Below are 14,485 nucleotides of genomic sequence, written 5' to 3' on the forward strand. Positions count from 1 at the left end.
ATTAAAAATAAAAGATGCTGATGATAAAAAACTAAATCAATAAACAAAGTAATGCTCATTCATTATTGCTAATTTCATGGTGTACTAAAAATATCCATGCCTTCCAAGTGCACAGTATTCTAAAACTGTAAAACAGGGGTTATTTATAGTGATAGACATCTGTCTTCTCTTACGTCCCAGATATTTATAATAAGAGGTTCATGTGAAGCCAACATGAGGTCATCAGTCAAATGACAATACTGTAGCAATACCCCATGTAATTTGTGTGCTATGTATGTGTCACTACATTTAGAGATACCTAGCTACTAAGAAGCCCACACAACCTTACAAACTTCTTCAATGGCATCCTGTCAAAGGGCAACAAATTAGTAAAAGCTTCTTATATATTAGGTAGTAATGATTAAATACAGAGGTTATTCTGCTCAAAAATGAAGGTTTAAATGTTTCAAAAATGTCATCATGCCTGTTGTGCTACACTAGTATATATAGCTTTTTATTTCAAATTTTCTCTGTAAAACTGCATAACTGTTGTCTGTTAACATTCTGGGGAGATTCAACTACTAGAATATCTATGGTTGATAAGAAATAACAGTTCTACCAGGATCCACCAGACTGACCTCATAGAGAAAATTTATAACTTGCCATAAATAATTATAGTGGTTGCCATCCTACAACAAATGGGCATAAAGTGATGAGATCATCAAACCGGTGGTGAAGTCTGCTACCAAAAGACCCATCATGATTCTACAATGGGTCGAATTATATGAACAGGTTTGTGGCTTTCACCTCTGCTCTTAGTCTGCAAACCCAACAATGCTAACCAGGATTCATCTGCTGCAATGACAAAAGCAACAAGTAAGAATTGATAGAGACCACTGCAAAGCAACCCTGAGAAAGACTGAAATCACCCAACTGGCTATCCATGTGTACTGTGAGCTGTCAAGGCTGAGGCTCCTTGTCTTGAGACGAGCAGTGGACTAATAGTGAGTGAACCTCTGTGAGTCACTGATCCCTGCTGGGCCTGTCATGGTGGGCGAAGCCAGAGAGCCTTAAAGGACAAGACAAGCTCACAGCCAAGGACGCCTGGGTCCAACCTCAACTAGATAAAGACTGCAGCCGCAGACAACTCACATCTAGGTGGATTAACTTAATACCTTATGTGGAGAAGTCCTGGAGTGGTTCCACCCTTCTTGAATATTCTCCTCCCTTCTTCTGATAACTGAGTAAATATGGACTTCTCAGAGAAGCTCTTTTTTTTTTGTTGCTCGAATGCCTTCAGGGCACTTTTGGCCAGCGGGAGAGGTGTGAGGTTCGAACTCCAGCAACCTGAGGCTGACGGCTTTGTGGAAGCAGCCACTTAAAGGCCTGAGCTAGGGCCAGGCCCCCTCAGAGAAGCTCTTACTTCAGTCCTAAAGTCTTAAGTTCTGTGAGGGGGCTTTAATTTGCCTCTTTTTATTTAGCCTTTACCATGTACTTATTTGGGAAATGCAGTCTTATCATTCCCACAAACACTAAGTGAAGTTCTGAACATGACAAGGCTCAAAGGAGACAAGATGACAACCAAAGCAAGAAGATGCTGGCTTTTGTCTTCTATGTGTGCTTAACATGGTGTTCAAGAAAGAATGCCCATTCAATAATGGAACTTAGAAAAAATGGGGTATACCGATGAATGTCCATTTTGTATCTGTGTATTCAAAGTGGTTAGGATAGATATATAGTTGCATTCTCTTAATGAATAGAATGATTTGTTTTAATGGTGTTTGTAAATAGGATCACAAGTCCGCATCTTGTACAGCAATTAACCACTAAGAAGAATATATGCAGTGTATTATTTGTTAAAACTGTACTTCCGATTTGATTTGAAACTGTCTCATTGCTATCTGTTTATCAATAAAACTTTGAAAAAAAAAAGAAAGAAAGAATGCCCAGCAGGTGATGTACTCTGACCTATGCTCCCAGCCCCAGGAAGCTGCTGTCTTTAGAGACAGAGAGTGGAGACTGACCCAATGCGTGCAGGAAGAAGTCACAAAGGAAACAGAAAAGCCTCCCTGAAGTCTGAGGAAGGAGATGAACCTATGGTGCCTTTTATCTCTTTTCTTTGTGATGTGGTGTAGGGCATTAAGTCCTGAGTCTTCTAGGCACTTGTACTACCCCTGAGCTAAACCCCAGCCTTTGAACACATTGAATAGTTCAAATCAGAGGACACCACCACTGCCATTCACCATCTGCCCTGGATGCCAAGTGAAATTTCCAGCCACCACCCACACACCACTCATCTTAGGTTTGGGTGGAGGTTGAGGTTGCTGTGGGAGAGATAACAAGAAATTTAATATGAGAGTGTTATGAGTGCACACACACACACACACACACACACACACACACACATACACACACACACTGTCATTGTGCAGGGGTGCTCTTGTAGCAATTAGGTTAAGAGTGTTTAGTCCTGGGTGTCTTGGTAATCTTGGCTGTCATAGCAATCTCTCTGGATCTTCCTGCTGTGTCCCTGGATCCCATCCCCTGCCTTTCAGTGACTCCATGCTGTAAGGATGGCACTGAAGCAGGATGACACCCTCACTCCCAGCCACCCAAGCCCTGACACATCCACACCCTCATCTGGTCCTTGGAACCTTACAAATGTGACCTTAGCCAGAAAATGATCTGCAGGTGTGATTAGGTGAAGGCCCTGAGGCTGGCACTGAGGCCAGGTAGATCCTGAGTGATCACAACCCTTGTAAGACAGAAGTGGGACAGTCAGGATCAAAGGAAAGGATGTGACACCAGAAGAAGGAAGATGCTGGTGTTTTATCCTTTTTGCCTAGTGGAGTGTTCAAGATAATGATGACCAGCAGGGGATTTCCTCTGAGCTACATCCACAGCCCCAAGAAACTGCTGTCTTTAGAGACAGAAGGACAAGCCTGACAATGCCAGCCCTTGTGCTTGTGGAAAATCTCTTGCTGGTTGTGGACTCAGTCAGGCTGCTGTGGGCATTGACACAAATCAGTACCTCAGAAGGGTCTAAACTTGTTCCCTGATCAGTGTTGTGCCTAAGGGCCTGTTTTTCTCCTCTTCCCACATGGATGTCCAGCAAGCAGAGCTGGTCCTTACAGCCAAAATGCAGCATCCTCTTCTGGAGGCCCCATGACACGAGGGGCACTAGTGTGCCCTCCAGGCATGGCAGTGGGAACCCGAGCCTGGTTGAACATCGCTGCCCATGTTCAAGGGTGTTAGGTGCAATGCCCTGCTGGTGGCCCACATTTCATGCCTCTGTTCACTTCATTCTTCTCATAATAACCTGTGCCATTGTCACTCATACTTTTACACGTGAGGCCTCTTCAGCACAGAAGACATCTCAGGTGCACAGAGCCCCACAGCTGCTCAGTGAGAGAGCTCAGATCTGCTTTTAGCCCCACCCAGGCAGCCTCAGGAGACAGCACAGAGTGTCCTTATTCCTGGGCCCTCAGGACCTCCCCAGGCCATCCTGGCTCTCGGCCTATGTTCTTTCCAGGCCTGTGTAGGAAGCTGGGTATCCCTGGGATCAAGTGCCCAAAAGAGGCCCACTGGCTCCATTGATCAGCCATACTGATTGGTGACTTACCCCATGCTGGTAGGGTCCTGTTTCTTTCAGTGCCCCAAGGCCTATTTAGCTCTCACAGTCTGTGTACTTTTTCATCCTCTAAGGAGCCAGTGAAGGCATAGTGTGCCCTCAGAGACATCATAGGACCCACTGTCCCTCATAGTCTCACCCTGCTCTTTCCAGCCTCACCTACCTCCTCTGTGCAGGTCCCACATGGGGGCAATGGCAGTGAAGAGGGTCATGTACCCCTGGGGCAGCTGTGAGGAGGGCCAGGGCAAGAGGGTCCCCTACTTGAGTGAGCCCCACTCAAGGCCCAGCTGCCAACCCACACTCAGGCCCTGCAGCCCTCTCTGCTCATGCCCTACCTGTGCCAGGGACCTGGTGGGCACTGACCCAGGGAAGGCCTGAGACCAGGCTGCCTTGTTCTGCATTCCCACAGTGTTGCTCTCTCAGTGGCCATCCCTCTTTTGGAGGTAAATCCAGGCAACTTCCTTGAGCTTTCCATTATGGGACATTTGGCAACTGCCTCCTCCTTAGAGCATCAGTTCATACATAAACAAAGAGGAAACAGGAAGTCCCACCACGTTTAAGCCTGGCCTCTGGAGAACAGGTAGATGCGGGAGAGTCTTCTCTTGCACTCCACACTGCAGGCACAGGCCTAATCTTTACTTAACATCTCAGCAGGCCCCTGTGCAGACACCCAGGGGCGTCCATGCCTGCTAAGCTCCAGCTCACCCTTCAGGACACAGAAAGCTCCTCAGAGGTCTCTCCCAGCACCCCAGGACTGCTGATAGTGCCCAACACTCCCAACACACTTACATTCAAAAACATCAGATGTGCTACATGGCCCAGTATCTCTCCTACCCCAGTAAGTAGGTTCATTTATGATGCCCATAGGACAGATGTAGAAACTGAGGCCCAAAGAGGTAAATGTTCCCTGACAGGAGCCAGTCAGCCACTCAATGGCTAACCCCCAGAGGCCTCTCCAGCAAAGGAGGATTTAGTGGCCTGCATGTGGGCTGTTGTCCTTACAGGTGCCTGTTCACATCTTTCTATACAGACTATCACATTTGAAGATGCTTCTAGGTTTTTCTTCCATGAATACTTAGGTGGAGCAAGCACCCAGAGGGAGGTCACCAATTCAAGGTCAAATGCCTAAAGTGGCCACTGAATTCTGTTATCATCCCTAGGGCCCAAGAGGCTGCCTTGGACGAGGCTACCATGGAAGAGAGTGGCTTATATCCAGATGACCTCTGGCCTTCCCACCCTCTTCGGGGTCTCCCTGCCATTCCCCACCAGCACTCCCTCCCACCAGGTCATTTCCTCAGAGAACCAGAGCTGCATCTCCCTGGCTGTGTAGCCGGCTCAGGCTGCACCAGCCCACAACTCACCGGGGCAGGATGGCTTCCACCACCACCCATCTTTTCACGGCCTCTGTGTCACCAGCTGTATTTCACAACTGAGCTATCAGGGCACACAGCTGGACTTTTCAAGGAAACAGATACCAGGGCAATCTGGCTGGTGCTCAACAGGGAGGAGCCAGGAGGGCAGGATCATCTGTTCATACATAAACAAAGATCGGGAGAGAGATTAAGCTAGGTGCTGGGGTGAGGGCTGTGGGCAGGGCTCAGAGGGAAGAAAATGGGCATGGAAGGAGAGGGGAAGACACATTAGGAAAAGCTGCCATTATTTAGCTTTATTTCATAGGTATGAAAATCATTGGCTTTAAGAGCAAGACTAGGGGCCCAGCTCAGCAGAATAAGTGCTTGCCTGGCAAGCGCGAGGGCCTGAGTTAAATTCCTAGTTAAAAAAAAAAAAAAAAAAAAAACGAGACTAGTGTAGTCTGGTGGTGGGAGGGGAGCCCCGACAGTAAACTCATTTGGAGTCATTCAGCTCTGTGTTGCAGGAAACTGAGAAGGCCTCGTCATGAGCTAGGGAGGAGGAGGGCAGTGTTGCTACACTCTCAAGGAGCACAGGTTGCTGACGTACTGCCCAGTGCACCAGGGCAAGATGTGTGATGAAAACAGCTGCAGAGGTTCTCAAGGCTGCTCTCTGCTATTAATACAGGTCATCAAAAGACATGGGCTTCAAGAAAAGAACTGTGCTCTTCCTTGGGTCTTCATTTGCCCTCCTACCTTACAACTTCCTCCTTGGCTGATGTTGCAGGAAGGCCCAGGCCAGCGCTAGTGCCTCCTTATTGGACTGCCTGGCCTCCAAAACAGTGAGAAATCAACTTCAATTGTTTGTGAATGAAGTATGATGGGGCATTCTGTGATATTACTATACAATGGAGTAGAGCAAGGCCTTCCAGACAAGAGGAGAACAAGATGTTCCTCCCATAATATCTTTGCCTTCTTTTGTTCTGGTTCTCTGCACAGACACACTCTAATTTGCAAAGACCAGCTTCTAGCATGGATCCCAAGCTGGAGGCCACGTGATCACTCTGCACCCTCCATCCCCATTATGTTCTGGTTCCACCAGAATTTGGCTGATGTGAAGGGGCAGGGCGCTCAGTTGGAGAAGACAGAGAGAAAGGAAGAGAAATCCGGGCTGGTGAGATGGCTCAGTGGTCTAAAGTACTTAATTAGAACAAGCTTAGCAAAGCACATGGACCGCGGTTCAACCCCGTAGCACCACATGCCAGCCAGCCCTGCCCCCAGGCGGGCTGAGCTGGCCACACACACACACACACAAATAAATAAATAAAGTAAATATTTAAAAAAAAAACTTCAAAAAAAAAAAGAGAAATCCTTTGTAATTCTCTGTGACAGCACAGGCCCCAGTGAGGGTCGTCACTTGCAGGCAACAGCCAATTGGTTGGAATTTGGAACAAAAATATCATGCATTGGTTGAGAGCAGAATGGGCAGTAATACATCTCAGAACCAGAGTTGGTGGTACAGGCCTGTAGTCCTGTGTCTCAGAAACCTGAGGCAGGAGGGTCACATAAGACCAGGAGTTGGAGACCTGCCTGAGTAATATGGGAATTCCTGTCTCTTGAACATAAAAACAAAAAGGAAAAGGAAATAAAGTAAAAGAAGACAGCTTAGAACTGCTTGGGCTGTACTGTGTACTATCTTCTCTGTCCTGGCTGTTGTACTCCTTACTGTGGACCCCAGAGAGAGGAAAACACACACAGCTCTTCACAAGGCTTTAGCATCACAACCACAACAAAAATGCAAGCCCAAATGAATTCCAGAAAACCAGGGACTCTTCATGGCCCTGGGCCTTGGTGATGAGTCACAGCGAGGCATCACCCTGGTGAGTATAGCCCTGGTGGAGGCCCCGGGGCTCCTGCTCTGCACCCCATGTCATGGTCCACAGGCAAAGCAGAGGCCAGTGAGCTTAGACTCAGCAAGCAGCGGGAGGTATCCTGGAGACACAGGGAAGGATGCAGAGAGTTCTGATCTGGGCAGCATGGTGAGGACCACTGAGCCACACTGAGTCACAGTCTACTCCTGGGGACAACTTTGCTCAAACCAGAACTAGAAACACCCCTCAGAGCCGTTATCAACATCCCAGGCACTTGCCTACTGCTATCTGTTCCCTACAGTCCAGAATGAGAGTTTTTCAGAATGTGCTCAGTCTCCTCACTGCTAGGAAAAATACTGCTACACAGAGCAAACAACCTAGTGCAGTCTCACAGGGCTGTGAGCACAGCTAATGAAGAGCCTGAGGCAGGAGAGTCCCAAACTCAAGACCAGTCCAGGTAACTTAAGGACCCTGATTTAAAAGCTATAATATTTAAAGGGCTGAAGATGCAGCTCAGTGGTAAGAGCCCCTCATTCAGATCCTCAATATACTCCCCCCTGACATACCAAAGCCTGCTAGCTAGTGACAAGATTTCTCCATAACTCAAATAGAGCAGAAGTTCCAATACCAACATTTAAAAAGGTAAAGCATGAAATAACCAGAAGAAAATATGTTATTTTAAAAAATAAAGGCTTGCATGATAGCTCAGTTGAGTAAGTGCTTGCCTGGCAAGCATAACAGCCTGAGTTCAATCCCTGGCTCCACAAAAAAAAAAAAAAAAAAAAAGTAAAAAATACAAACTTGGAAGGTAGAAGATCTATCTAAGTAGAGCACACAATAGAAAACAGAAAGGAAAGGCTACCAAATTTTATAATGTAAAAAAGATGCATTCTTTGGACTGAAAAGCATTACATACACTTACGTATGTGTGTTCATACAAAACTAAAGTGTTAAAATCAGAAGTCATGTTGCTGAAGACTAATTAACTTGACACAAACAGTCCTTACAAATAAGCAGAATTCAAAGATTAAAGATGGGGCCAGCTAGATAGCTCAGCAGACGAAAGTGCCTGCTTAGGCAAGCACAAGGAGCAGCGTTTGATTCCTGGCACCAAATGTAGTGCCAGCCTCACCCCCGGGTACACTGAGCTGACCACAGTGTCCAGGCATGGTGGTGCACAACTGTAATCCCAGCATGGGGGAGGCTGAAAACAGGAGGATCACTATGAGTGCAAGCTACATAGTGAGACCCTGCACCAAATACTTTTTTTTAAAAAAATCAAAGATGATGCATATAAATTTAAAGGCAGCCTTCAGCAAAATAAATGCACAAAATAGATTCTCATGATCATGGTAATGCAGATTTTAAAGCCCTCTAAGACAAAGCAATGGTCTACATCATACTAAGTGGAGAGAAGCTAAAAGCCTTCCCTCTAGAATCTGGAACAAGACAAGGATGCCCACGATCCCTGCTCCTCTTCAGTATAGTTCTTGAAACATTAGCTGAACAATTAACCAAGAAAAGAAATAAGTGGGAGATAGGAAAGAAAGGAAGAAATTAAACTGCCATTTTTTGCAAATGATGTGAATCTCCACATACAGATCTTCCCAAACTCCCAGAAGACTGCTATAATTAATAACCAAACTCAGTGGCGTAGCGCAACACAAAGTCAACACTCAGGAGTGCTCCAGGGCACCAATAGCAAGCTCACCGAGAAAGAAATTAAGGAAAAAATACCTCTTGTAATAGCATCCATAAAAATGAAAATTTAGGCATTAGCATAACCAAGGAAGTGAAGGACCTCTACTCCAACAACTGCAGTATAAAAAAAAGGAGATCCAAGGCGATATTTGAAAACATTCCCTGTTCCTGGATAGACAGAACCTATATAGTCACTATGATGATACTTCTGATACTGTTACATAGATTTGATGCAATCCCAATCAAAATACCAATTACATTCTTCACAGAACTACAGAAAGAAATATTGAAATTCTTATGGAATCAGAAATTACCTACAATAGCAAAGCAAGGCTGGGGAACAAGGGCTAGACATGAGACATGATAATCCTGGATTTCCTGTTATAGTTACAGTGATAAAAGCAGTATGATATTGGCAACAAAAAGATTTGCTGTTCATTAGGGAGCAAGAAAGAATACAAAAACAAATCCCAGCACTCAGCTACCTGGCATCTGTCAATGGAGCCAAATGCTTTACCTGGAGGAAAGGGAGCCTTTCTAACAAATGGTGCTGGGAAATCTGGCAACCAGCATGTTGAGGATTGAACCCAGACCTGTATCTCTCACCGTGCACTCAAATATAATCAAAAGGCATCAAAGATATAACTGAACATTAAATCAGAAACACAATCTGATGGAAGACAAAAGAGGTAAACCTTCTGAAGACATAGACACTGGCTGACTTTCTGAGCAGACATCAAGCTGCACAAAAAATTACACCAAAAATCAACCAGTGGAGTCACTTCCAATTGAAAAGCTTCTTTACAGCAAAGGAAACCACCAAAGAGTAAACAGATAACTTACAGAATAGAGAAACACTTTGTAAGCTGCACTTCAAACAAAGGAAAAATATCTAGAATACATAAAGAACTCGAAACATTTCACCCTCCCTAACTTAAAGACCCAGTAAGAAATAGGCATCTGAAATGAGCAGACTTCTTATAGGAAGAGGTTCAAAGGCTAATAAATACCTAAAACACTTCAACATCGCTGACCACTCGAGAAATGGAAATCAAAACAACACTGAGATTCCATCTTGCCCCAGGAAGAATGGCTTCCATGAAGAAATCATACAAGGACACATACTGGAGAGGCTGTGTGGAAAAATGAGCCCTGCCTCACTGTTGGCGGGCGTGCGCCCTAGTACAACCATTACGGAACCCAGTGTGGAGATTCCACAGCACACTAAATCCCAAATCCCATTTGACCCAGCTATTCTCCATGTAACCAGCTGCCCAAAGAGTTGAAGACATCCTATCTCAGAGACGGGAGTAGGGTCCTTTACATCGCAGCACCATTCCCAAGAGCTAAGTCTTGAAAGATGCCTACATGCCTGTCAACAGGTGAATGAGGACAGAAAGCATAACATCTACACACAAAGGAACTCTGCTCTGCCAGGAAGAAGGACAAACTAGAGCCACTGTAGGAAATGGATGCACCTTGAAACCATAATGCTAAGTGAAGATAATCAGACACACAAGTGTAAGTACCACGTGGTTTCTCTTATGTAGCACACCCACTAGAGAGAAAGTGCAGGATGAAAGACAGAGCATCAGGAAAAGAAAGAAAAAAATATTTTTTTGAGTCAGTCTCACTATGCAGTTCAGGCTGGCCTTGAACTCATGATGCAGCCCAGCCTGGCCTCTAAATCACTTCAGTCCTCCTACCTCAGCCTCCTGACTGCTGGGACTTCAGGCATGGGCCACCACACCTGGCAAAATAAATCATATCATAATCCAGCATAGGCAATCTATTTTAAAGTGCATCTTAATTTATTGTAATTTTCTCATGGAACTTTGATGGGGTTTTGCCTGTTAGCCTAGCTGTTAAATCTGTACTTATGATAATTAATTTAGTAACCTATACTGACAAAATCATTAAATGAATCAATGCTGGCAAAAATAAATAATGCAGATTTTAAAAGCCATAAAGTTACATTATAATCTCATGTATATCAAAGTTCAGTTATTCCTACTGACTGAGTAGATACGTTTCTGTTGGGTGTATTAATGGTCAAACAACTTCAGAGAACAATTGAATCATGTTATCAAAATTAAAAATAAGTTTTGTTACAGGACTTCTAAGATAAATGCCAACTTAACAAGTGTTTTCCACAGACTCACTATTACAGGACAACAAAGATATGGATGAGGTGTGAGTCTGGGGGTTAAAGCATTGTCTCCGGCACTCTCTGCTGCCCCAACTTCTCTGCCATGAAAAATTATACAAGCATTTTGGGGAATAGTGAAGTAATTTTGTACTTCTAAATAGTAAAATACTCTGATGTTTTCCAAGCCATTGAGAGATACATAAACATGCTGGTGTGTGGTAATATACCTACCTTAGTATACGGTTCAGTGCAAAAAGAGCACTACACAGGATTATGCAAGTGTTCTAAAAGGGATATACATATATTCTGGTATAAATATGACATTATCATAGAAAAACAAAATATTTGAATGGTTATAGAGAGAGAATGGAATTTAGAAGAACAGAGATTTTGACATCAGACATCACTATTGTACATTTGCTGCATAAAGTTTTTCTTTTATTTTTGAAGTGGGGATGGAACTGAGGACCTTTCTTTTCTTTCCCTTCTTTTGTTCCTTGTTGCAAGGTTGCTAAGCCTGAGGTAGAGCTTGTGATCCTTCTGCCTCCGTCTCCTAGAGAGCTGGCCTTCCAGGCATGCACCACGACACCCAGCTTTTCTAGGCTGGTAACTTTCATGTTCACTAATTACACGCCATGTGCAATAGAAATAAAGTGGTTGTGACTTTTTTGTGTTAATAGGAACTTTATAGAGTTACAAGTGCCAGAAAAAAAAAAAAAAAGATCATGGTAACGGTAATGCATTTCCCATTAAATTTACAATAATGATGGTTATAGATAAATCACAAATTTTCTATTTTATGCTATGTAGAGCCAAATTGTTTTTATAAATATGTCCAGAGGACAACATAAATTATTAATAGATGGCTAAGTTCAAATATTCAAAATATAGCTTCTGTTTTTTGACCATGGTGTTTTGGGAATCTCAAACATGCATTAAGGTTTTAGGGAAAATATTACACATGGCCTTATCTTGTGTTTAGGGAATTTCCCAAGCTCAATTTCACATCCAGCATTTCTTACCTCTAAATTAATCTCAAATAGGTCCAGAAAGCAAAGAAATAGATACATTGTGGGTTAGTATTCCCCAGAAATGAAGAAAATTACACACTCAACAAAGAAACAAAAGGAAGAACTTCATTAGTAGTCAGGATTAAGTGGCGAGTTTTCATTTCACTTTTCACAGACTACAGGAATTTTAAATAGCAGATCAGTCATGCTACTTGGGTGATCAGAAGGATTTGAACACTTATGAAGTGAATAACTTTATTAAAGTCCTGAAGGTGTCTGGAGGTGCTGGGTGAAACACATCACAGATCAGAAGCAGGAAACCTACCTCAGCATTTCTGAAAGGCACAATCCACAGAATGGAGACCTAGCTTAATAAAACTCTTACTAGATGGACATGGAAAGGAATGAGCTATTTTCTTTTTTAAAGGATAAGACCTTCATAAGTTGGCCCCTCAGACTCTGGTGATTCCCGCCTCAAACACAAATGCTCTAACGTGTTACAAAAATGTTTGTTAATCTGCTCTGTTTCTTCACCAGACTCAAGATTTGGGAGGTTTTCTTGAATCTTTTGGATAACCTGGTTCAACACCTGAATTGTTACCGCATCATTTTCCTTTTCATAAAAATAGATTCATCTGTTCAGAATTTCTATAAAAAGCTATACTTGTAGAGAGGAGTCCGTGCCCTGATTTGCTGTTTTGAGAGCTTTCTTTAGGCACTCCAGCACCCTCTTCTCCCCATGAAACCCCTCCCCATTTTTGTCTGTGTTTCTCCTGGACCAGTAGAGATGCGCACAGGTGCTCACTGCTTGGCCCTGATTGGGCTTTTTCAGAAATTTGGATGCAGCAAGCACACATTGTGTTCTCAAGGGTTCATGATTCTCTTCACTGAAGCATTTCATCCTCTCCAAAGTGCCAGTGACCAATAGGATGTCAGCCAGCTGTGCTTGGAATCACTGATTTCATTTTCATACAGGGAAAGTGCCTGGGACATAAATTCATGCTTCTGTTTCATTATTTTCAAAGCCAATCTCACCAGCAGTTAGGGCTCCCTGAAGAAGAATTCTTAAGGGTAATTCTGCCAGCTCTGCTTTGATCAAAGCACTGATAGTCTGGTGAGCAAACAAAATAATCTTCCTGCATTTTCCCCCCATTTGTCATCCACTTTAGAATTCCCTTTGTATCGAAAAGCCAGCCAGTAAGCCTGCAAATACCAGGGTGGCAGTGTGAAGCAAATCCGCTGATTTTCACTAGCTCCAAAATTCTTCCATGCTATGTTTAAGATCAAGTACTGCTTATCAGGGTCCTCAGATAGAAGAAGATGAGTGAACTGGCCCACAAGGCTCTGCTCATCAGCAAAGTCTTCTGGATCAGGGTCTTCTACAGGTTGGTCTGGCTGATCCTGAATCAACGTAGACACAAAGTTCATTATGGAATCCACCTGGCCTTGAGAGACAATTTCTGTATGATAATCCAGAACATTAAGCAGATAACAACTCATACTCTTTCTGGGCTCGTAGTCAAAGTTCTCAAAGAGCAGGTGGAAATGTTTTAATTTCAAGACTGCCAAAATATTCTTGTACATGTCAACAGGTATCTTCAAAAGTCTGGTGTGTTCCTTTGAAACTGCACTGCTGGTAGCAATATGTTCAAGGTTGAGCTTATTGAATATCTCCACTGTTGTTTCTAGAACTTGGTCAACATAGTCCACCCGATCAGGGTAACATTCCACAGTGAGATTAATGAGAGAGACCTGTAAAGATACTGCATCCTCTGAAGGCATGCCTTGCCTAGACTGTATTAATGTAGCCACCTGCTGTGAAAATATATAAAAATGTTTAATATCTGCTTGGATCCTAGGTCCAGCTTCACAATGTGCAAATAAAGCTAATCTATCAATTAAAGCAATGATTATATTTTTCATGTTTACAGTTTGGTGTAACTCAGCACAGGTCCAAAGAAAAGGATTCCAAGTCTGGAGGTGGAATTCATGAGGAAAAACCTGAATAACACACTCCACAAGATACTCCTGAGCCAAAGCATCTCTACAATTCACAGCCTGCTCCAATATGTCAGTTAAGGCAATCTGTCTGTAGTGTTCCACATTCACACCTTCCAATTGACTGAGAGGCAATAATTTGTTCCTACTAACATTCTCAGTTCTTGTCATTCCCATTCTTTTTGCTTTATCTCAGCTATGTCCTTGATGTTGCATCTGCACCCAAAACTTGTTCATTTCTGCGAAGTTAAAGAGTACAAAATCCACGGAATCACTGAATCCCCAGCTCATTCCTCATCTGTTGGCTCTCCTTGGTAAAATATTCATGGTACACTGAAGAAGGTAATTTTGAAGAAATAAACCCTTTGTGGATGCTGCACACCATGGTGCATTTCCACCAAATTTTTCAAAATATCTTTCCTGGATTGAGGAAATGAGTTGACACAAACAGCTCCAACTGTGATTGACAGATAAAACCTTGGGATAATGTTTCCAGCATATTTTACAAGTTCATAGAGATCCGCCTTTTTCCTTCCTTTAGCAAATTCATCTGCCAAGTAGAAGTCCAAATAGTGCAGTTCATCAGAAATAGCAATATAAAGTTCATGGTAGCTCTTTGGTGGTAACATGAAAGCCCAGAGTTCACCAAGCATATTAGATGCATGTTTCAGAGCATCCATAAGCTTGTTTTTCTCCAAGCATTTGTTCATCTGGAATGACTAAACCTTTACAGCCTGTATGGCTTCATGCAAGAATTTCTCCTATTCATCTTGAGGTGACTGCTGTGTTGTAGTCAT

General features: G+C 43.4%; 1 pseudogene across 1 annotated transcript; it reads right to left on the bottom strand.

Annotated features, from left to right (window-relative positions):
• Window positions 1–12,111: 12,111 nt before the first annotated feature.
• LOC101579714 lies at window positions 12,112–14,485 on the bottom strand (annotated as a pseudogene). Its single transcript, XR_192607.1, has one exon. The product of XR_192607.1 is annotated as a vacuolar protein sorting-associated protein 35 pseudogene (transcript).

This window comes from Octodon degus, unplaced genomic scaffold (assembly GCF_000260255.1).
Source record: "Octodon degus isolate 3935 unplaced genomic scaffold, OctDeg1.0 scaffold00072, whole genome shotgun sequence".
NCBI classification, from domain to species: Eukaryota; Metazoa; Chordata; class Mammalia; order Rodentia; family Octodontidae; genus Octodon; species Octodon degus.